Below are 23,473 nucleotides of genomic sequence, written 5' to 3'. Positions count from 1 at the left end.
CAGAGGGAGAAGCAGTGGGGATCCTGATGCAGGACTCAATCCCAGGACTCCAGGACCACAACCTGAGCCAAAGGAAGACACTCAACCACTGAGCCACCCAAGTGCCCCTAATATTGTATGAGTTTAAGGTATACAGTGTACTGATGTAATATGTGTCTATCTTGTGAAATGATTACCACCATAAAGTTAGTTAACACATCCATCACCTCCCAAAGTTACAACTTGTGTGTATATGGGTGTGTGTGGTGGGGGGAGGGTGAGCACTTTTAAGATCTACTCTCTTAACTTTCAAATATACAATATTGTTAATTATTGTCACCATGCTATACATTACATCTCTAGAACTTATCCATCTTATAACTGGAAGTTTGTACCCTTTGACCACCTTCCCCCACTCTTCTCACAGCCCTTTCCTCCTTGAAATGCTGCTAGTATAAATTTAGTGGAATGGCTGTAGCTCAAGTCTGTAAGAAAAAAAAAGGCACATCTTCCTTTGTTGCTCCTCATACAGCATGGGCATAAAGCCAAGAGAAGAAAACATTCTAAAATACTCCTTCTAATCCTGAAGTAAGAAACAGAAAACAAGACTATTCACCCGCAGAAGTCTCCAAACAAATGAAATGTGAAGGTGATTGGAAGCACTTGTCAGGTAGAGACCTAAGCTCATTTATTATCTGGGAGGCTCCCATTATAAGGATCCCCTGTTGGCAGGGGTGCCTCACAATGCACACTGGTGCTCAGCATCTCCGGTGCCCACGGTTGATGCTGCCCTAAGACCACGAAAGGTCTGAGGTTTAAATACACATCTGATGGGCGTCCTTAGGTGGTCTTATTTTTTTTTTTAGGTGGTCTTAAATATGGATGTTCCTCGGTTATTTCTCTCTGCACACTGTCTCCCGGCAACCCATCCATTCCCATGACCTTAATTATGGGCACATTAATTCTCCCTTCTTCACGCTTCTCCATGGGGCTCTGGGCCAGAACATGCATGCCTCCTGGATATCTCCCTACAGCTGTCTCACCTGCCCAAAGACCAACTGACCATCTCAGTACTTCCTCCCTAATTTATCAGTTAGCTCAACAGTTCAGACACCTGCCATTTCCACAGCTGTTCATCTGCCGTCCTTCCCCCCCAACTCCCCACAACTCTGCACCCACTGCCAGGTTCTGCTCCATCTCTTACACTGCTTAGACCCTCCAGTTTGCCCCATACCCACAACACTCTTTCTCATCTAGCCTACAGCTTGGCACCTTACTGTCCTCCTCCCTCCAGAACATTCTCAATAGGCAGCCAGACTGCCTTCCTGAAATGTAACTCTAATCATGTCCCTCCTTTCTTTAACATTTTTTTTCCCACCATGGTTCTCCAGGTAATGACCCCAGTGGTGGCTTCAAGGCCTGAGTGCTCAGACCCTACTAACCCATCCGGCTTCCTCTCTCATCATGCTCCTGCCCCTATGCTGGGCATTTATCAGGACTCTACCTTGCCTCTCAGCCTGATTAGCTACTGCTCATCCTTCAGAACTCAGTCTAAAAAAATCCTTTCCACCAAGGTTCTCCCCCTTCCTCCCCCACACTAGGGTAGGTCTTCCTGTTACATATCCCCATAGCAACACAAACTCCTGCTTTTATAGCACAGGTTAGGATGGTCATTAACCAAATTGTCATCTGCAAAATCTCCTCCCCTGCCCTCGTCCTAAGGCTCTTCGCCCTGGGTCCTTAGCCCTCCACCATCCTGACCACACTAACCCAGTGCCCTGTCATCATCCAATTGCATAGTGGTTTCCATACCACACCACATGCTTCTTAAAGTGACCAACTTTGTCTTTTACCTGCCACTCCTCAGGATCTAGGGCAGTGCTAAATGCTAGTGATGAATGCCAGTTGAATGAAGGGTGAAGAAATTGCTCTGAAAGCAACTCCTCAGTACAGAAATCTGATCCTGACACTTTCCTGATCAATGGCTTCCCATCTCACTCAGAATAAAATTCAAGATCCTTTTCACCACCAGTCAAGTTTTGCATGATTTTGCCCTTGCCGACCTATCTGATCTCATGTCCTACACTGTCCTTTTAATTTCTCTCTTTCCCTCTCTCTCTTTTTTAAAGATTTTATTTATTTATTCATGAGAGACACAGAGAGAGGCAGAGACATAGGCAGAGGGAGAAGCAGGGTCCCTGCGGGGAGCCTGATGTGGGACTCAATCCCAGGATTCCAGGATCACACCGTGAGCTGAAAGTAGACACTGAACCACTGAGCCACCCAGGTGCCCCAAGTTTCTCGAACACACCCCACTCATTGTCACATCAGGGCCTTTGCACCTGCTGTTTCCTCTACATGGAGCATCTTCCCCGAAATCCCTGTTGCTGGCTCTCCACCTTCTTCCAGCCCCTGCTCAGCTGTCTGCTCAAACAGTGCCAGGCTTCCCTCATCCATTAGCTTGAATCCCTCCTGCCCTGCTTTATATTGCTTCTTGGTGTGTTATCATCTGATGTTAGATATTTGCTGTTCATTTACTGTCTGCCTTGCTCTATGTGAGTGTCAGGTTTGAGAAGGCTGAAACTCTGTTCCTGTCATTCTACCTGTATTCCCAGCTATCAGAACAATGTCTGGTAACTCAGTAGGTATGCGAGAAATATTTGCTGAGTGAATGATGAATGAATAAAGGCCCCCAAACAAATGGATTATGTACTTCAGTACTGTTTCAATTGTTTTACCATGATTATTTATAATAATAATAAAAAGCATACGTGCTAGTGTGGAATTATTATTATTCATTCATTCACCAAATATTTACTGGATACTGCATACAGCAGGAGAGCACAGAGGGACATGAGCCATTCTACATGGAAGAAACAATACTGCAGTGAGCTCTTGGAAGATGAGCAGACACCTGCCAGATACAGAAGAGTGTTCTCCACAGAGAAAATCGCACTCACAGAGGGGAAGGCCAGGCATATGAAAGCTGCCTCCAATGCTAAGGAAATTCCCGCCAGCCCCATGGACACCCAACATGTAGTCATTCACTTAATTCAAACTGTTCATCTTTGACTTTTTTACATTCCTCATTAACTTTGAACCTTAGGTTTGGACCACATCCTCTTGTGTCTATCTGACTAATGCAGAGATTCCTGGAAGATAGGCCAATCAAGATGAACTGTGGGGCTTTTTCAAATGATGCTAGGGTCCTGGACATCCTGTGTGTGGGATACCCCCACTGCTGACCCTCCACCTTCAGCTTCTTCATCCCACACACCTGAGCACTTGAGGAAGAGAGCTGTCTTCCTCAGTTAGGAGGAGGCAGGAGAATTAATGGAGACCCTGGGGCTTGTGCCGAGAATCCTGGGAAGGGCTGGCCTGCCCTGGCTGTGCCTTGCACTCCTTTCCAGACTTCACCTTCATCAGAAAATCCATCCTCCTGCTTCCCCCACAAAAGACATATCTTTTGCCAAAAGATATGTACTCCACTACACTAAGTAAGAGAACAAGATGTCCAGGCTACTCCACCCATGGGGCGGGCAACCCCGCTGTCCAGCTGGAAGATGATGGAGGAAATGTGTTTCACTAACAGGAGGCAGTGGGAGTCACTGGGATCCCCTGGGAATGTCTCACATGTCCTAAGTGGAAGTTCTCATTTCTCAAAGCTCCTGATCAGAGTCAGCTTGTGATAACACTTCCACAAAGGGAGAAAAAAAACAAAATGAAACTCATAGGAGGTCCTAGGCTTTGGGAGAATCACTCATTTGAAAACTTAAATTTGGGGAGAAATAATCTAGCCACTCTGCAGTTTAGAGTTTTCATGTGTTATTTGAAATTGGAAAAAACCAATTACATCTTCCACTTAATTAATATAAAACCATAGCCGGAATGTATGCATATCACATGTAGCCAGCAGGCAAAGGACTGGCCTTCCCCAACCATATTTCTGATCACCTCTAAGAGAATTTTAAGCCTGTTCTCCTCTCTTCTAGCCTCTCTCATTTTCAACCTGCAGTGGATGATATCCTATCAAAAATGTAGAAGTCATTCATCTAAATAGTTCATACTGTAGTCATAGGAGGTTCTTGATAAGCCAGTTCACCAATACTTTGGAAAGTAAGACAGTATAATGGTCAAGAGAGCTCTGCCACTTAACAGCTGTGTGTGTACAATGTTCTGTGTCTGTTTCCTCACAGATGCCTACATTACAGAATTATTGATAAAGGACTAAAGGAAGTAACATGGGCCTGGGGTTTCCCACAGAGTCTGTCATGCAGTAAGCAATACAAGAACTGTACCTCTACTACTTCTAGCTAAGCAAGTTAGAGGTATCTGTGAGGCAGTGGATATGGGCCAGACTTTCCAGGAAGGTCCCATCTCCAATCTGACATATCCCCAAATCTAGCTACAGAAAAGGATGCTGAATCCAAAAGATGGGAAACTGAAAAGAACAAATATTGAACCACTGCCTCACTATAAGTAGCACTTAGCTATGAAACAGACATTCTGTAGTATTTCCATTTCACATCCTGGGGTATCTTCCCTTGGAAAAGGAAAGTTAACTTGGTCACCTTTCCTTGGAGACTAGGTTTTTCATTCAGGTGTGGCTTTTTTTTTTTTTTTTAAGATTTTATTTATTCATGAAAGAGAGGCAGAGGCAGAGATATAGGCAGAGGGAGACGTAGGCTCTCTGAAGGGAGCCTGATGTGGGACTTGATCCCAGGACTCCGGGATCATGATCTGAGCCAAAAGCTGATGTTCAACCACTGAGCCACCCAGGTGATCCAAGGTGTCGTTTAATACGCTCCTCCCCACCACACCACATAACACCTCTAAACTGAGAAATATCTCTAAAAGAAGTGATTTTCATATAAGAAATACAAGCCAAGCAGAATATGCCAAGCATTAAGGCATAGGGTAGAGACAGGGGGAGAAGCAGACTTCCTACTGAGCAGGGAGTCCGATGTGTGACTTGAATCTAGGACCCTGGGATCATGACCTGAGAGAGATTATAATAAAGTATTACATGCACGTATTTCTATATATTTGTGTGTGTGTGTGTGTGTGTGTGTGTATCTGTGGCTCTCAACTAGGAATGATTTTGTCGTCCTCCCTTCCCCCATTATATCTCTTATATAAATGTCTCATCTGGAGACATTTTTGATTACAAGTGTGTGCTGGGGTGTGGCTGGCATCTGGTGGATGGAGTTCAGGGATGTTACTAAACATTGGACAATGCACAGGACAGCCTTGCACACAGAGTTAGCCAGCCCAAAGTGTCAATAGTGCTGAGACTGAGAAACCCTAATATATATATGTATTATATATATATATTATATATATATTTACATATATTTCTATCATTATGAGGGTGATTGAGATGACCCTATGAATTTTCTACTAAGATGAAGAAACAGAAAGCTTTCTCTGTAAGACTTAACATATAAATAAAACCCTGCTGTAGAGGTGAATGCTAGGTTTTAACTTGAGGAAAAAAGCACAATTATTCTGTTTTCTTCTGGGATAAAACTGAGTCAAATATGGCCAAGAAACCTACTAGAGACTTTTTTCTTCCTAGGCAGATAAGAGCAGCCTGAACCAAGCTCCAGAAATACTTAAATCAACTTGCCAGGCACGCAATCCTCACCTGGATAACATTGTGAATTTCTGTTCCCTTGCTGGGTAGGTTAGACTAGAGGGAGAGGTTTCAGTGTATTTTAAGCTGGAGAATCAGAGAGTATTAATCAGCATTTTTTGAGAAGCTTGAGAAGGCCCTTACCTCATCCCCTTTCCTTCTAGCAAGAAGGGGGCGGTGCAGGTGTCGTTCAGATGAACGGGAGCCCACTCAGGCTTTGGGACTCAAGGCTCCTTTGCACTCCTTTGCACACTTTAATAAGAGAACCTTGTGTTATGAAATGGAAGCACTTGCTTTCATATAAATGTACTGAGTGTCTACTATGTGCCAGGCGGTTAAGGAAATGGTGAGACCCAGCCCCTGAGCTCCAGCGGCTCAGGAGGGGAAAATGCATGATGAATGAATGACAGGGTTTTGCTACAAGAGCAACAGCTCAATGTTCAAAACTCTCAGAGAAATAGAGAATCATTATTTAGGGCAGTCAAAGGAAGGTATCCTGGAAAGGGGGCTATCTTCTTGGGTTTTAAAGGAGGAAGAATGTTTTCCAGATGTAGTGTCAGGGCTGGAGGAAGGGTGTGGCCGTGCAAAGACCACACCCTAAGGTATCAAACGGCCTTGCGTGGTCAGGGGGCTTGGCACACTGGGTTTCTGGAGCTGAGTGCATGGCTATGAGGGGAGGAGACAGGCTGGGGGATGTTGCTGAAACTATGGGCTGGGGCCTGGCAAATTAATACAGCTTTGATGGTATCAAGTAAAGTGTCCTCATCGTCATATAGGATTATTTTTAAGACAGAGTGTAATTTTATAATCTATCCTATTACAGATGCAAAGTGACTTCTGGAAGACATTTTAGTTTCCTCTAAGCATCTCTGTTTTCCTAACATCTAGAGCTTTCTTTACAAATAGATCTATGACGGAACCATTTCCTAAAAGAGGGCTAAGTAAATTCGTTTGGAGTAGGAAAAAAACTACTTTCCAACCAATTTTGGAGCTCTTTCAAGGAACTTTTGGATCTGCTTTAATAGAGCAGTGACCCCTGACCTTTCTCCATCACCTCTCAGCCAATTAACAAATTAAATCCTTGCTGGCACAGGCTGGCTTCTGTATTTCTCTCCCTATATCATGTTGGAGGTGCCACATACAAACCTGAGCAGATTATAAATTAAATGACACTCTACTTGGGACAGTGGAGTGGCTCAGTGGTTGAGTGTCTGCCTTCAGCTCAGAGTGTGATCCTGGGGTTCTGGGATCGAATCCCACATCAGGCTCCCCACAGGGAGCCTGCTTCTCCCTCTGCCTGTATCTCTGCCTCTCTCTGTGTGTCTCTCATGAATAAATAAATAAAATCTTTTTTAAAAAAATAAATGACACTCCACTTTCTGAGGCATGAATCACCAAAGCCTCTGATTAGAATCTCAATTTTCCCTCTTGGCTTGTGACTATGATCTAAAGAAAAAAAATTAGAGTTAATAAATCAACATGAAACAACATCAGCCTCATAAAACAAGTCCCTCCTGGTCTTTATTACTTTTTACATTGACAAAGCAATTCTCCAACTCTCAAGTGGGAGTGGGGTGGTGGGTGCTATCAGAGGCCATCTGCTGGCACCACACACCGCTGGATTTCCCTCCTTCTTGGTCACTGGGTATTTCCTCCAAACCCAGACGCAGGAGTGGATGTCAAACTGAAGCACAATTTTTATCATTCACTGGTAATTCTGTCAGTTGGAAAATGATAAAAAAAATTTTATTGTTGAGTGAACTTACGCCACGGGTTGAAGATTTTTTACAAAGTGACGTCATGAAAGTAACCACATTAGAGAAAAATTGCCCATGACCCTAGCATTATTAATCTGTCTCTTATGCAATTTTACATAGCTATAATCAAAGTCCATTCAACTTTGTGTTCTTATCTTTTATTAATTTAGGTAATTATTTGTCTGTAAAATGGATTGTACCAGCATTAAAATGTATGTTTTCTGAGAATACTTAATGGCATGCATGGGAAAATGCTTTTATTTATTTATTTATTTATAAAAATATTTAATTGATTTATGTATTTGAGAGACACAGAGAGCACATGAGTGGGGGGAGGGGTAGAGACAGGGGGAGAAGCAGACTTCCTACTGAGCAGGGAGTCCGATGTGTGACTTGAATCTAGGACCCTGGGATCATGACCTGAGCCAAAGTCAGACACTTAACTGACTGAGCCACCCAGGAAAAATGCTTAGCATAGTGTCAATTAATAAATACAAAATACAAAACTATATAATTTACAAGCTTAATTTTTGTGTGTATACACACACACACACACACACACACACACACACACATATATATAGCCCCACACAGAAAGAAGTACACAAAAATATTAATGGTGGTTATTTTTGGATGGTAGGATTATTTTTTAAAATTGTTTTTCTGAAATTTTCAAAGTTTCTGCAATGGAAATTTAGCATTTTACATTGGAAAAAAGTTCCAAATATTACATTAAAATTTTCCCATGCTTCTCATGTCAATAACTGTCACTTTAATGCTTGCACAAGATGCCATTGGATGGACATAACTTTTTTACTTAATTCTCTTTTGTGGGGGGTATGGGAGCTTTTTCTCACTTTAGGCTATTTTAACTCATGCTCTAAATTTCTGCCTGGTTCCATATCCAAGCTGTTTTATGTAGAAAATGAGGCATGGATGATCAATGAGTCAGGGCAGAGCTCAGAGCACAGGCACTGGCGTTGGCCATTTCTGATCAGAAGCCTGTCCTGCTGCTTCCTAGCATGGCCGTGGCATGTCACAAAATGTGACAAGAGAAACAGAGATCCTGGATACTGGACACTGGGAGATATGCTCTTTGTACCATCTCTCTCACCCTCACCCCTTCTCCAGCCACCTGAATCTCCAGCTGGAATGAATTTTTATAAGCTGCCTAAATACTACCCTCAGCTTCCACTACTTTTCTGTGTATTGCTCATTCTAGAAAGCCCCTTCACTTGGTCTTCACTAGGGCCAACTCCTGCCCACTTGGGTCAAGTGCCTATGCTCTTGTGATCCTTCTGAACCCCCTTATCTGGGTTAGCTGCCCCTCCTTGGGAAGGAGTCCCAGCGCCCATGGTAAGTACCTTCTTCTGAGTATTTGCCGCATCATGTTTGCCTATTTACTTCTCTCTTCCACTACACTGAAAGCTCCTCGGGTCAGAGCTGTCATTTCCATCTGAAGCATTAAGCACAGGGTTTGACACACAGCAGAGACTCAAGATGGTGGCTGCCTGAATGTTTTTTTTTTCCATGTCATTCATCTTCAAAAATGCGATTTTAGCAGTTACATAGTACTTTGTTACATGTTCTATGTATAATCTATTTGTTCTTGACATATAACATTTTAAGGTGTACAGTGGGATTGATACACACACATAGTAGTAAATGTTTGCCACAATAAGGTTAGTTAACACGTCCATCACCTAAGTACACATTCTTCTTGTTATGAGGACATTAGAACTCCACTCCCATAGCAACTTTCAGTATACAACCCAGTATTGCTAACTATAGTCACCACACTGTACATTAGATCTCTGGAACTTAAAAGTTTTTACCCTTTGACCAGTATCTCCCCATTTTCCCCACTCCTCAGCCTCTAGCAACCATCATTCTACTCTCTATTTATATGGGTTCAACTTTTTAAAAAAAATCTCACTTTTAAATGAGATCATACAGTATTTATCTGACTTACTTCACTTAGCATAATGTCTTCTAGGTCCATCCATGTTGTCACAAATGGCAGGACTTCCTTCTTTTTCATGGCTGAATAATATTCCACTATGTGTGTGCTCACTATATATATACACATTGTAAATATACACATAGTTTTTTGATCCATTCATTCATCAATGGACACTTAGATTGTTTTCACATCTTGGTTATGGTGAATAATTCCAGAATGAATATGGGGGTGCAGATATCTCTTCAAGATAACAATTTCATTTCCTTTAGATATATACCCAGAAGGGTGGTTGCTGGATAATACAGTAGTTCTGCTTTTAATTTTTTGAGGAACGTCCACACTGTTTTCTACCATGGCTTCACCAATTTACATTCACCAACAGTACGCAAGGGTTCCCTCTTCTCCATATCCTTGCCAGCACTTAATCTATCTTTATCTCTCTTTTAAATAATAGCCCTTCTAACAAGTGTGAGGTGAAATCTCACTATGATTTTGAGTTGTATTTCCCTGATGACCAGTCACTCAAAATGGTGTTGAGTGCCATTTCATGTACTTGTTGGCTAAACTGTATGTCTTCTTTAAAAAAATGTCTATTCCTATACAAATTTTTTAAAGTTAGTTCTTTTACAAGTGAGAAGAGTTGGGGTTGTGTGGGTGGCTCAATCAGTTAAGCATCTGACTTTGGCTCAGGTCATGATCTAAGGGTCCTGGGATGGAGCCCTGATTCGGGCTCCACATTCAGCGAGGAGTCTACTTTTCCCTCTCCCTCTGCCCTACCTCCTGCTCATGTATACACTCTCTCTCATTCAAATAAATAAATAAAATATAACAAATAAATAAATAAAGTCTATTCAAATCCTTTGCCATTTTCTAAATTGGGCTGTTTGCTTTCTGCTATTGAATTGTAGAAAAGTTCTGAGCTTGTTAATGTTTGTAAACCATTACAAAAATGTAATATAGAGATCGCCTCCCCAACCTTAAATTTTTCCTTTCTTTCAATTTTGGTCAGGAAACTAGACCCAGACTAAGAAACAAAAAATTTAAAAAGCCTTAGTATATAGATAACCTGCTGGAAAGCAAATGACTATATTGATCTCTTATTGAAACTCTGACAAAAGAGATCCTCTGAGGTCCTAGGGAATTAAAGGTTAAACAGTGTAAAAGGTCATGATTAATTCTTTGTATTTGATGTGCTGGTTTTACTCTTATTTTAGGTAACTGAAAAATATTCATAAAAATTTCACAAATAATTTTATTTGAATGAAAAATAAACCCAGTTGATCTGAAGAAAATATCAAATGATTATTAGTAGATTATGGCCCACAGTCATGGCAACAGCTATGAATGTGGCATGAGTGAAGGATGGGAAGCCCTGGGCTGGACCAACCCCCACATTACAACACCCAAGTGGTTATCCATGATGGCACACTCCAGCACAGCCCACATACAACGTGAAGAATTTCCCTTAAGATTGTCACAAAATGAAAGACCAAGGGAGAAGGCTTTGGAAAGGAGATGGGGGCATTTACAATTCAGTACCATGGGGATGAGGTGGCCAAGGAGTCATATTTGGCTTGTGAGTGAAGAAACCGCATGAGAAAAATGTCACTCAAATAAAATGAAAGAAACAATTATCATTATTATGAAAACCTAGTATCACTTCACATAAATAGAATAGACCATGAAAATATCTGATTAGTAAATAAAGAATGCTCATCCGTTAGCCACTTAAAATTATCTAGCTAACAACAGTAGAGGAGACTTTAAGCTCTTCATATTTCAGATGAGAAAAATAAAATCCAGTGAGCTGTCCGAGGTCACACAGTTGGAACACCACATCTCTGGGCTTCTCCACCATGACACCCCCAACATGGTAGCAATCACCAGAACTGGCCCAGCATGAGAAATCCTTTTGTCCCACGTGACTCTGCAAAGGACTCTTTTCTGTGCCTCTTAGCTGATATAAAGTGCCTCAGATTTGCTGTCTGAAGGTAACTGTTAAAGGAGTCTAGAGGCAAATTAGAAAACATTGATTGCACTTTCTTCCTCCAGAGTGAGAAATTAAATCAACCAAGCAAAATTGGAGCATCCCAGCTGCAGTGTCAGGGGAGCCCCTGGCAAGGGCCAACACAGCATGAGAAGCAAGGAACCGGCCCTGTACACTGGGAACACAGAATCCAACCACTACAGCTTTTCTTAGGTCCTGAGACCCTGTGGCTTCAAGCCAGAGTGCACGTGGCCACAGGGGGTTTTCTTTGTGAATATGTGCTGGTTATGTATAGAAGCCCAGGGCATCTAAGGTCAAGATTTTTAAAATCATCTTTTGAAGCTTGAATTCACAGACCATCCCTTGTCTGAGTTCTCTGAGTCTTCTCACCTTTATTGATTTCTCCTTTCTCTAAATTTTGCCCAGGGGCAGCCCTGGTGGCGCAGCGGTTTAGCGCCGCCTGCAGCCCAGGGTGTGATCCTGGAGACCCAGGATCGAGTGCCACATCAGGCTCCCTGCACGGAGCCTGCTTCTCCTTCTGCCTGTATCTCTGCTGCTCTCTCTCTGTGTGTCTCTCATGAATAAATAAAATATTTAGTCCCCCCCATGAATGAATGAATGAATGAATGAATGAATGAATGAATAAATAAATAAATCTTGCCCAGAATTTCAGGATAAAAGGGGCTGTGAGGTAATGATCTGGTTGAGAGTAAGCATATCAATTGTACTTAGTTTATATGCTTTAAATTAAAAAAATCACAAATGAAATAATTTTACTATTCACACTTTACAAAGATTGAGAAATCAATAATCTATAACCGGGGATATCATTAAGTGGGACGGAGGCCAAGGAAGACATGGTAGATTTATGAGAGAAGGGAGCTGTCCCCACTGGCCACCACTGGGATCTCCTCTGTTCTTTCCCCGTCCAGGCTTTAGAATCCAGCTTAGCAATGCACTCTGTCTGCTATGAGAGGATATCTGTACATCAACAAATACAATTTTATCAGAACTTCACAAGAATTATACTGATCCATGAGAATAGAGATTCTGTCCTTGTGTATAAACATGTACTCAGCACCCAGCACCATGTTAGCACATACTAGACACTAAATATTTGTTGACTGCATGGATGGAAGGAAGCAAGGAAAGAAAAAGGGATGGATGAATTGATGTATCAATGAATCAATGAGAAAACTGGGGGTATGAAAACTGCTTTATAGAAAGCCATTCTTTCAATGGGCAAAAGAGGATTAGGGAACAGAGTTCCAGAAATAGCCAAGTCCTAGTTCCTACAGACATTTCAATGAGATTTTTGTAGATAAAAAGGTACAGCCAGGGGAGCACCTGGGTGGCTCAGTTGGTTAAGTGTCTGATTCTTGCTTTTGGCTCAGCTCATGATCTCAGGGTCATGGGATTGAGCCCTACATCAGGCTCTGTGCTCGGCAGGGAGTCTGCTTGAGATTCTCTCCCTCCCTCTCCCGCTGCCCTTCCCCCTGCTCATGTTTTCACTTTCTGTCTCTAAAATAAATAAATAAAAAATTTTAAAAGGTACAGCTAAAAAAAAAAAAAATCCCAAGCATCACCAAGAAAATTCAGTGTTTGTTAACATGCAGCTTGACACTGAGGGCTTCCCCTCCACCCACCACATGGGGACTAATGTCAGCAGAGCATAAGCTTACACATGACGGTGCTAACATGCAAAGGCACCTGAAAAGCACCACTGGGCCCTTGAATCAGTGCTTTTCTTGGAGAAGTGGTTTTTCTAGGGATGGTCCTAATTTCTGAGCAAGTCTGGACCATCAATGACAGAGGACATGTGATGGGCAAAATGATCCCCAGTTGATGGGGTCTATATCCAATTTGCTTTATGATGACTCTGACTGTAGGAGGCATATCCGTATTTTTGTTTCATTCCTATTTTGCCAATATAATTCCTCAAATGGAGTATAAACAGGGGCTATATTTTATGCTCATCTACCTAACAGTGAAATCACTTTTTGTCCTCACAAGAAGGGGAGGCTGGTATTAGCTCCTTGTTACTGCTGCAACTGTAAGGTTCTGAGAAATCAGTTTAGCCAAGGTTACACAACCAGTAAGGGAAGAAAGTAAGGAAGGACCAGATGCAGGAGTCTCACTTTTAAGCCAGTTTTCTTAAGTGTCTTATCAAACCTGCCGCAGTGCGCACAGAAAAGTTGTAGATCTCAGTTAGCGCATGTTACCGGAGTCTCGTAAATATATCATCACTGCAATAAGACGCAAAGGGAGAGGTAAATAAGCGGGTGGGGGAGGAGGAAGGAAAGGAGAGAAAAAACAGAGAAAAGCCAATTTGGTAGTAGATCTAATTTGATTCTTCCTGGTTCCATCCCATTTCTCAAAAGCCAATTAGCCGCAGAGTGGTTTTTATAGCTGTGCAAAGCCAACTGTCTCAGCCAGCCTCTGACCCAGAGCCATGGCTCTCTGCAGCCCCAGTTTTTTCCAACTTCCTTAAAAAAACATAACCACATCTGCCTGAGGTACCATTCTCAAAACACAAGTGCAAATTTAACAAAGGACCTTTATTGGGCAGTGAGCACAGCAAGGCATAAGTGAGGAGATGGGAAGCCTTGCTCTCTGTCTTGGAGAAAATCATTTTTAAATACCTGGATGGCCTATGCATGGGGGCCAAACCCCACTGATTGACTGTGGCTGCCAGGAGCTCTTTCCTGAGGATTTGGAGCCTGAATCCAGGCTGACTGGGTGACTGTTGTTGTCAATTAGCAATGCCTGCCACAGGCATACACTGGGGAAGTTTCTAGCACAATGCCTAGCACTGAGTGTATGCTCAACAAATATTGCTTCTTTTGCTTTGAATTAAATCCTAGAAACCTTCAGCCTGAGCAAAGCACCAGAGAACAACCTTTTCCTCACTGGGCCTGACCTCAGGACAGACAGGTTCTGAGAAAGGAAGACAGACTTTGCATGAAGGGTAAAGGAGACCCAACTCAACCCTACTGGTCTGCGTTAACAAATCCTATTGGTAGTGATTAGTATCCTATTATTCTAGCAAAGCCCTGGATTCCTCTTCACAGTGGGATGACATTATCTAATTGGATAGGACTCTTAGTGAAGTTTGACTACGGCACAGTTATTTTTTGCTCTGGGAAACTTGCTGACAGGCCTCTTTTGAAAAACCAAGAGCATGAAATGCTTTTCACTCCACTGAACGGTGTTCCACATGACACATACTGGTGGGGACTACAGAATCCTGTGGGCTGTATAAAGTACCTTTATCTCCCCACTACATAAACTCCACGGGTCCCTCTCTGTGTCACCTTGGCAGCCTTATGGGCTCTCAAACAGTTAAATAAAATGAAGACCTATGAGGAGCTGAACAGTTGTCCCTAAATTGAAGAGCAGAATTGCTTTCCCAGATTCTGGATGGAGATTCTGACCTGGATCCATCTTTGACATGCCTCTCTGAGCCTCTGAGAGCTTATATAATTGATAGTCACCCACTTCCTGAGCAGCAGGTGACAGAGATCAAAGATGGCCCCAATCAACAGCACCACTGAAATGCCATGCACACGGTGTCATTTCTAGGCACCTTTTTTCCTGGCATTGTAATTTCCTGGTACATCTGACCTGAATCTAATTTAGGCTCATGATAGGCCACATAAATGGTATCAGTCAAAGGAAGAGTGTCAAAATGCATTTCCCCCCTCACCCTGCCCTGCAATTTCCTCACCTCAGGATTATATGTTAGCATGGCCAGAGTTATTCTTTCTGTTGCAAGTAAAAATAAGATCAGCCAGTCAGATTCACTGAGAAAACACCCCTGACATTTACTTTAGTGCATCCAGAAGCTTAGCTCACCACACTTCTCTGCGGGCAGGGGGAAAAAAAAAGAGTCCAGACTCCTTCAAAAAGGTGATATGATGCAAGGGGACGTGTTATTTTGCTAGGCAAATAGACTGTCTTCAGGTGGTGTGGTGGGGAGGGACCAGTCCGCATGGAACTGTGGTCCCACACTTCAAGGACTCTCTGGTTTTGCCTTTTGAAATCTGGTTTCAGGACAAAAGGTCGAACAGTTCCTGTCACACGGTAGGCACCCAATAAATATTTAATGAATGGAGGAAGGCCTCTGCAGCTACTCCTTGTTGGCTGTGCCCTAGGGAATATGCAAGGCACAGAGAGGCCCCTGGGGGCAGCAGATGTGAAGGCCAACCCCACTCTTACCTCCCAGCTGTGGGGGCTGTGAGACCTGGTCGTACAATTAGAGGTGATCTGTGAAATGGGGGCTGTGGCTCAGTATGGACCAGGCAGTTGGTAACAGGAGTCCCAGCTTGAGGGCCAACGCAAGTGAAGTGTCTTCACGAGGATACGACAGCTTCTCACAAGCAGATAAAATGTGCTGTGGCTCTATGTGACTCTTAGAAAAGGTCTCTCTTTAGTGATGCTCAAGTATTTACACAAGAGGAAGAGGAGAAACATTTTTAGCCCACAGATACATCTATTCTAAGTGCCCACAGGCATCTACCCCAGTACCCAGTAGATCAAGGAGAGCCACAACTTGTCTTCTGATGTAAAGGATCAGAGTAAGATGATCAGTGGAAGGCCCTTTAATAGCTAAGCTTCCCCTTTGAGATACTGCAAAGGTCCAACCAAAAAAGTCTTCTTGGTTTTTTGGTTAGCAGTGGTAAGAACATTTAACATGCCATTTATCCTCTTGATAAATGTTTAAATGGGGGAACACAGAAGTGAAAACAATTACTTTCTAATCTGCTCTCAGGCCGCTGACACGGTGGCTCCTGTGATCTGGACCTGTTTCTTTCCATGCCTGATAATCAGGCAGTGGGACAGTGATGATGGATCAGCCCATCAAACTGAACTGCAGACGTGGAGATAAAGAACTATGTAAACTGGGTATTTCTGCAGATTTTAGGCAAGCTGCCTGTTATTCTTTCCTCTAGCTTATGTTTGCTTCCCATCCCACCTCCCCAGGCTCCTCTACTCAGTTTCTTCACTAGTAAAATGGGGGAAATGCTACTGATGCACTCTCCTCTGTCCTTTGGAACCCTCTGTCTTTCTGCTTTTCTGGCTTTTTCTTCCTATTTGGGCCATTCCCATTTGGGCCTCACTTTACCAGCCTCATCACTGGGGCTCCTTGTCCTAACTGGGGACTGAGGTGCCCGTCCCTCTAATTTCCTGCCTTCACTTGCACTCCTGGCCTCCTTTGTGATGACAGTGAGTGAAGAGCCATGCAAGCTGGAATCTGTCACGTTCACTTAGACAAGATCCTGCGTAGGCTCATGATATCTCTATATACTGAATGAATGAATGACTGAGTGAAGCAAACGAATGAACACATACAATCAGCCCGTATACAAATCCTGGGTGTTAATGGTTTTGACAACTGGGATTTATTTTAAATCTATTACTGTGCTACAAAATTACCCTTCATCAATCAGACACTGTTCTTAAGAATTCTATCTTAAGCTCCTATATCTCAAGTAATTATACTAAAATGGTGTTATTAGAGTTAGCTCAAAAAAATTATCCAGCAAATGAATGAGATTTAAAAGAAAAAAAATCATCTTAAAAGAGATTTCTAATTACATAGTTTAAAAAAATTACCAGGGTTTCCATCCTGACTACGCCCTGCATTTCATAAAAAGCTTTAGATAGCGGCAGACCCACCTCCTCTCACCCAGTGAAGGCTGGAATGTGTGGTATTGCAGAATCATTAAAATCATGGGCTCTGTAGCAAGCACTAGCCAGCTGGGGGACCCTAGGCAAGTACTTGCCTCTCCAGGCTTCCATGGCTTCATCTTCCAAATGTGGATAATAGTACATAATTGGAAGGGATATGGGGAAGATTCGAGGGCATAATCTATTCACAGTGTCCAGCACACGGTGAACACAGTAAATGTCAGCCATTTTCTTCCTACTTGTAAAAACGTTTTTCTATCAGGTCAGTGGAAGAATGGCAAAGATTTGCAGTCTCCCCAGTCATCATACTCCCTTCCTGTCTATTTGCTAATTAAATTTCACCTAATGTCACCGGCTCTTCCCTCCCAACTTCTGTCATTGAAGGAAAATACTGGCCAACCCCAGATAAAAATGTAGATATACAGAAATCACATATATCCGTGCTCTCCATCTCCACAATATCATGAGCATCTAGACGGTGGAGGTGGATGAAAATGGCTCACATTGTGGGCACTCATCATGCGGCAGAGACTGTTTTAAGTACTTAACATGTATCAACTCATTTGATCCTCACAAGAAGCCTATGAGGCCATCAACATGTCTTATTTACCCTCTGTTCACTCAAAAGATGAAGACTTGTGTTATGTTTACTGATGAGCCCTTCCAGGTACATTATAGGCTGTACAGACTAGTGGTTAAGAACACTTCTGGTGGGGCACCTGGGTGGCTCAGTTAGCTAAGCATCTGCCTTCAGCTCAGGTCATGATCTTAGGGTCCTGGGATTGAGCCCTGGCATTGGGCTCCTTGTTCAGTGGGGAGTCTGCTTCTCTCTCTCCCTCTGCCCCTCCTCCCAGCTTGTGTGTGTGTTCTCTCTCAAATTAATAAATAAAATATTTAAAAACAAATAAACAAACAAAAAACCCCAAAAAGTAAAAACAAAAAAGCTCTGGAAAGAACACTTCTGACTCCTCTACCAATTAGCAGTGTGGCTTTAGCCTATTTACTTAACTTCTTCATACCCCAATTTCTCCATATGTAAAATGGGAGCAGTCATCATCATCATCATAATCATCATCATCACAATATATGTAACTATTATAAAAATGAGCTGATAAATGTAAATGGTTTAGAATAGTGCTGGGCACATAGCACATATTCAGTGAATTGTAGCAAACTTTACTATGGGTCCATTTTAAAAAGAAAATAATATCCTTTCTACAAAGTAAAATCGATTTTGTTGCTTATAGATGTATACAAGCAAAGCTCATTTTTGTGTGTGTATGTGTCTTGTAGCAAAGCAAGAAGGAAGGATCAAAGTTTCAATTGATATAAAAACTTGAATTATTCTTGGAGTAGCCAGGAAGACAAGGAATGGTCATTTATTGTCCAGGACGACTTAGTCATCATTTGCCTAGATATCCAGAGTAATCCTTTGATAACTAGTTTAAACCTGTGAATGTCTTATTTGTATATAACATGTCTATAAACAGGATTGAGCTATCCAAGCCTATTACAATGGAATGTTCTCTTCCTTATTCATTTATTCGTATTTGTTCACTTGACAAAACTGTTGAACATCTACTCTGTGACTAATGTTGATCTAGTCGCTGGGGATCAAGCAGTGAAGAAAACAAAGTCCTGGGCAGCCTGGGTGGCTCAGCAGTTTAGCACTGCCTTCAGCCCAGGGCCTGATCCTGGGGACCCAGGATCGAGTCGCATGTCGGGCTCCCTGCATGGAGCCTGCTTCTCCCTCTGCCTGTGTCTCTGCCTCTCTCTCTGTGTGTCTTTCATGACTAAATAAATAAAATCTAAAAAAAAAAAAAAAAAGATCCTGTCCTTGGACACTTTTTTTTATGGTGCCAGCAAATAGATAAGTACATAATAACATGCAAGCTAATAATAACACCATGCCGAACCAGTAGGTTTGCATTTGCAAAATTATCTGCTTCTTAAAATACTAAAAAAAGAAGGGAAAGCTTTAAAGACTAAAATGGTTGCTGGACCATAATAATCTGTTAGGTCAGCTAAGTCAGCTACCTGACTCCAAGCCTGTCAGGATCCTCTGACTGAAAACAGAGGGGATGAAGAGAAGAGCCTGGGACACAAGGGAAGGGGTGTGTACCGTTCCTCCATCCCTGCTAGGGCAAGAGGCTGCTGTAGGCTGAAGCACCCTGGAGAGAAGCGGAGCACTCAGAATAGATCCAGCCCTGGCTTTGGTTCCCAGGCTGATGCTACTTCCCTGGGCCCCAGAGATGTCATCTGACCCCAGCTGCAGGTTCAGCTCAGCCAGGTCCCCACAACTCAGTTCTGACTGGCTGGTGGTGGGATTTCTGGAGCACTGATCTGACATCCAAGGCCCAAGATCCAGAACCCTTGACTGTCTGACCTTACTCAATGCTCTAAAAACCAGGCTTCCTCCCTGCTCATGAGACTTAGTTCCCAACTAATGGCCCATTTCTGGGGACAGGATTCCCAGTTTAATCTCTGTACTGAGGCCTGTTCTGGTCACCTGCTGAGCACTCCAATACTCTTTGGACTGGGGACTATGTGCCTTGCTCCTGCTCATCTCATATAGTTTTATACAGCTCTGCAATCAGCCATGCTACCTACAGGCAACCTTTTCCAGCATTTTCAAATTGGGCCTGTTTCTGGATTGTCCATCCATGTATATTCCTGTATTATAGCTTCATGATGGAATCCTACGACAATGGCTGACTGGCCCATGAAGTTTGCTCTGTTGCCATGGGGTTCTTGAACCCTCATTGTAGCTGCTCAACAGGATTTCTGCTGGGACATTTGGAGTCATCATATAATACCCCACCCACATATAACCACTAAAAAGAGAGATAAGTATACTTCTAGAGTTTGGCCATTACCACAGTTAACATCAAGCACTGAGTAGTTATGCCCAGATAGATACCTGGAGTCTTCTTATCCCTTCCTGCACAGAATCAGCTCAGAATCAGATCTCCCTGTATTATGCTCTGAACATGTGCACATCTCTATTATCAAAGTTTCTACTTATATTATGCATCTGATTATTTAATGTCTATGTCCTCTACTCGATTGTAAACCCCATGAGGACAGGAATTGTGTCTGCTTTGCTCACATAGTATCTGCTGAACTAATGGAGGACTGGCACATCAACAGAAGGTGATCTCTGGTTGACTGACATAGGGTCTTCTTTGATTCAGCCCATACCTGAGTTCATATTATGGTAAAATGGGCAGAAGATCTTAAAGCCAACCTCTTGGCTGAACATTCTTTTCTATCTTCTTTTTCTAGCCACAACCTAATAATCTCATGAGGGCACTGCTTCCTCTGTAAGGTTCTCAAGTGGTGGCTGGCCCCCTTTACCACAGTACTTGTTTGTCTGGACCAGGAAGAGCAGCTGGTATCTTCCTTACTTGGCATTGCCTCCAAATCATTCTCTCCTCATTCCTTAAAGTCCTCTCAGCTTTGAAGTTCACCTGATCACACTATAAATCACCCACTCTTGTTTCAATATATCAACAATTTCTGTGACCCTTAGCTTCATTTCTTGGGTTCTGGGTTCCTCTCTGACATCATAATCCTGGATTATTTCAATATACACCATGACATCCTAATAATAGCATGACTACAAGTTCCTCTCCTCTCATGGTATTGTTCTCACCTTATTTCAGCTACTCAGTCTTCTCTCAAACTCATCATGAATATAACTGCATTCTCTGTGAACTCAGCAGAGATGGGGTGATATAAGGGGAGTCCTGGCTGCCCATTACAACTCACATCTAAAAATACTTATTTTGGGGCACCTGGGTATCTCAGTGGTTGAGCATCTATCTGCCTTTGGCTCAGGTTGTGATCCTAGGGTCCTGGGATCAAGTTCTGCACCAGGCTCTCTGCATGGAGCCTGCTTCTCCCTCTGCCCATGTCTCTGCCTCTCTCTGTGTCTCTCATGAATAAATAAACAAAATCTTTAGAAAAAAAAATAAAAATACTTATTCCAAAATTGAATTGAAATTTAAAAAGAATAAAAAATAAAAATAAATGGAAAAAATTTAAAATAAATAAAAAATAAAAATACACATTTCTTAACTGGGATGAAGATACTTAGGTTTATCCTTAACCAACAAAAAGTTTAGGCTAAAGTAAGACAAATCAAATCTTGATCCACTATGGTTCAGCTGCCCCTCTCCCCAGCTCCTAAATCCTCAAATGCAGAACACACATTGCTCTAAGGTCACATTCCCTTGGCTAAAACAATTGTTTATATGATGGGAAGGTGATCCAATGAGACTTCTGAGGCTTCCTGGAAAGACTCTCACTACTACCATAGGTGGCAAGATGTGGAGCCTCTGCATTCATCTTACTTCAGTGAAAGAGAGCCTATCTGAGCATGTAGCCAAACTGGAAGGGAATCCAGAAATGGAGATGGAAAAAAGGACTGTGGTGTCACTGAGTATTTAGATGAAACCATATATTTGGATTCTCAGTTATGTGAGCTACAGCAGTCAATGGCGTGTTTCCACATTGCTTCCTTTCCCTGGGCACACAAGAAAAGTATATTTTTCAGCCTCCTCTTGCAGGTAGGTTGGTCTATTAGACTGAAGTCTGGCTAAAGAATATGCACAGAAGTGATATAAGTCACTTTTAAGCTCTTGCCTAAAAACATCCTATGAGATACTCTGATACTTATTCCCCTTCTATAGCACCTATGAGATGTTCCAGAAGGTACAGAATAGAGTAAGTACTACGATATAAGAAACTGGGTGGGGGGTGAGGCAGCAGACAATGTCAGGGAAGAATGTGGGAATGATATTTGAGCAGAGACCTGCTTTGCCCAGGCAAGCAAGCAATAAAGCTATTAAAGAGAGAAGAGGAAGAAAGAACATCCCTAATAGATGGAATAGCTAGTGTACAAGCTCTGATACAAAAAAAAAAGGGTGTGGCATTTTGGAGGAATAGAAAGGTCATGGTAGGAGAATGAAAGGGTCCAGTAATCCAAGTGTGATAGGCAGGGGCCAGTAGTTGAGGCAAGAGATGATGGTGCCTTGGACCAGAGTGGTAGCAATAAAGATGGAAAAGAAGCAGGTAAGCTCTTTCTATTTTTTAGAAGCAGAACAGACCAAAGTTGGTAGGTGGTTGGAAATAAAGAAAAAAAGAGAGGAAATCAATGTCTCCTAAATCTTTAGTTTGAGCAACTGGTTTGATGGTGACACCATTTAATTGGATGATGAGACAAGAACTATTTGTGGACATGTCAGGTTTGCTGTTCCTGTTAAAGATCTATGCCTAGATGTTAGTGTGGACATCAGATCTTAGATGTCAGAACTTAGCTTCTTGACACCACAATGATAATCATGCAGGAGGCTAAGGCTAATATTTACTGAGCATATAGTATACAGCATGCTTCAGGTGACATGTTTCATTATCCTGTGTAAATTCACCACATCCCTCCCTGTAAGCTAGTACCCCCAATTTACAGAGGAGGAAATGGAAAATCAGATTTGGTAAGGCAATTTGCCAGCAATAACATAACTACCAGACAAATAAGTAGCAGAGTTCTACCTTATAGGGCATGAGACCTTGTCATAACATGTTTTGTATCTCCTGAACTAAAATATAAAAATATAATATGCTTGGGAGAAGAGGTGTATCTTTCTGTTCTTATATCCTCAAAGCACTCAGCACAATGTTTTGTATCTAGAAGATGCTCAGTCAACACTTGTTGCTTGACTTCATTCCTCATGGGAAAGGATGAAATGTGTGAGGTGAGACCCAAACATAGAAGGCTTTCCACTATGCCCTCTGCTCTTCTCTTTCACCTCCATTTAACAAGGAGCTGGTGACACCCTAGCTCACCTTCCTCTTTCACAAGCATTGAGAATACTCTTCAGAGGGGTATGTACAGTACATCATGAGAAGAGTGGGAGCACAGTCACCAGAAACAAGGGGTGGGTGGTCTTAGCACACAGCTTTCCTTCAGTAGCTCATTTAGCCCATGTTTTTTAATCAGACCTTACAGGTTATTGGGGTAGTCTTTTGTACGTTAAATTGTAAGCTCATTCCGTGGCCCATCAAAAACTCAAGTCGCTTCCAAAAACGCTGAAATCAAGAGTAGGAAGACTTGAGATCCTGACTCAATCAGATTCAAGCAGTTCAAACTGGGATTGGTTTTTCTATTTCTCTCTGGCCAAACATTTTAGGTCAACCTTTCACTAGATGAAATAGGAAAAGAATAATTCAAAATACCTGCTATAACCTCCACCTGAATTTTAAGAGAAATGAGGTTACTAGATTCAAAGAGACCAGACTGCTTCTCAATAGAGGGTCCTGAAGAAGTGGTTTGTTAGGAAGCCCTGGGGGGAGGCTCACGTGGCTCCCTCCTCTGGATGGGCCTCCTCCCACCTTTCTTCCTAGGACTCACCCATGCTGGCCTTTGAAGCCTCCAGTCAAATGGAACCTCCTCCAGTGCT

General features: G+C 42.4%; 1 protein-coding gene and 1 long non-coding RNA gene across 13 annotated transcripts in view; one reads left to right on the top strand and one right to left on the bottom strand.

Moving 5' to 3' along the window:
• LOC140640014 (uncharacterized) overlaps positions 1-2,676 on the top strand; it is a 29,006-nt gene extending 26,330 nt beyond the window's left edge. For 2 of the 6 annotated variants that reach the window (XR_012036670.1, XR_012036674.1), the window contains exons 7-8: positions 512-649; positions 1,847-2,676. This is a non-coding gene — a long non-coding RNA (uncharacterized lncRNA). Of the gene's footprint in view, positions 1-511; positions 650-845 lie in introns of all 6 variants that reach the window. The other 4 variants (XR_012036675.1, XR_012036671.1, XR_012036677.1 and 1 more) reach the window with 4 other exon arrangements.
• APBA1 (amyloid beta precursor protein binding family A member 1) overlaps positions 1-23,473 on the bottom strand; it is a 196,890-nt gene that overhangs the window by 109,964 nt on the left and 63,453 nt on the right. The gene's annotated exons all lie outside the window — the stretch shown is intronic.

Source organism: Canis lupus, chromosome 1, assembly GCF_048164855.1.
Source record: "Canis lupus baileyi chromosome 1, mCanLup2.hap1, whole genome shotgun sequence".
Lineage (NCBI taxonomy): Eukaryota > Metazoa > Chordata > Mammalia > Carnivora > Canidae > Canis > Canis lupus.
The sequence above is the reverse complement of the archived record's forward strand: the minus strand, read 5'-3'. Positions and strand labels throughout refer to the sequence as shown.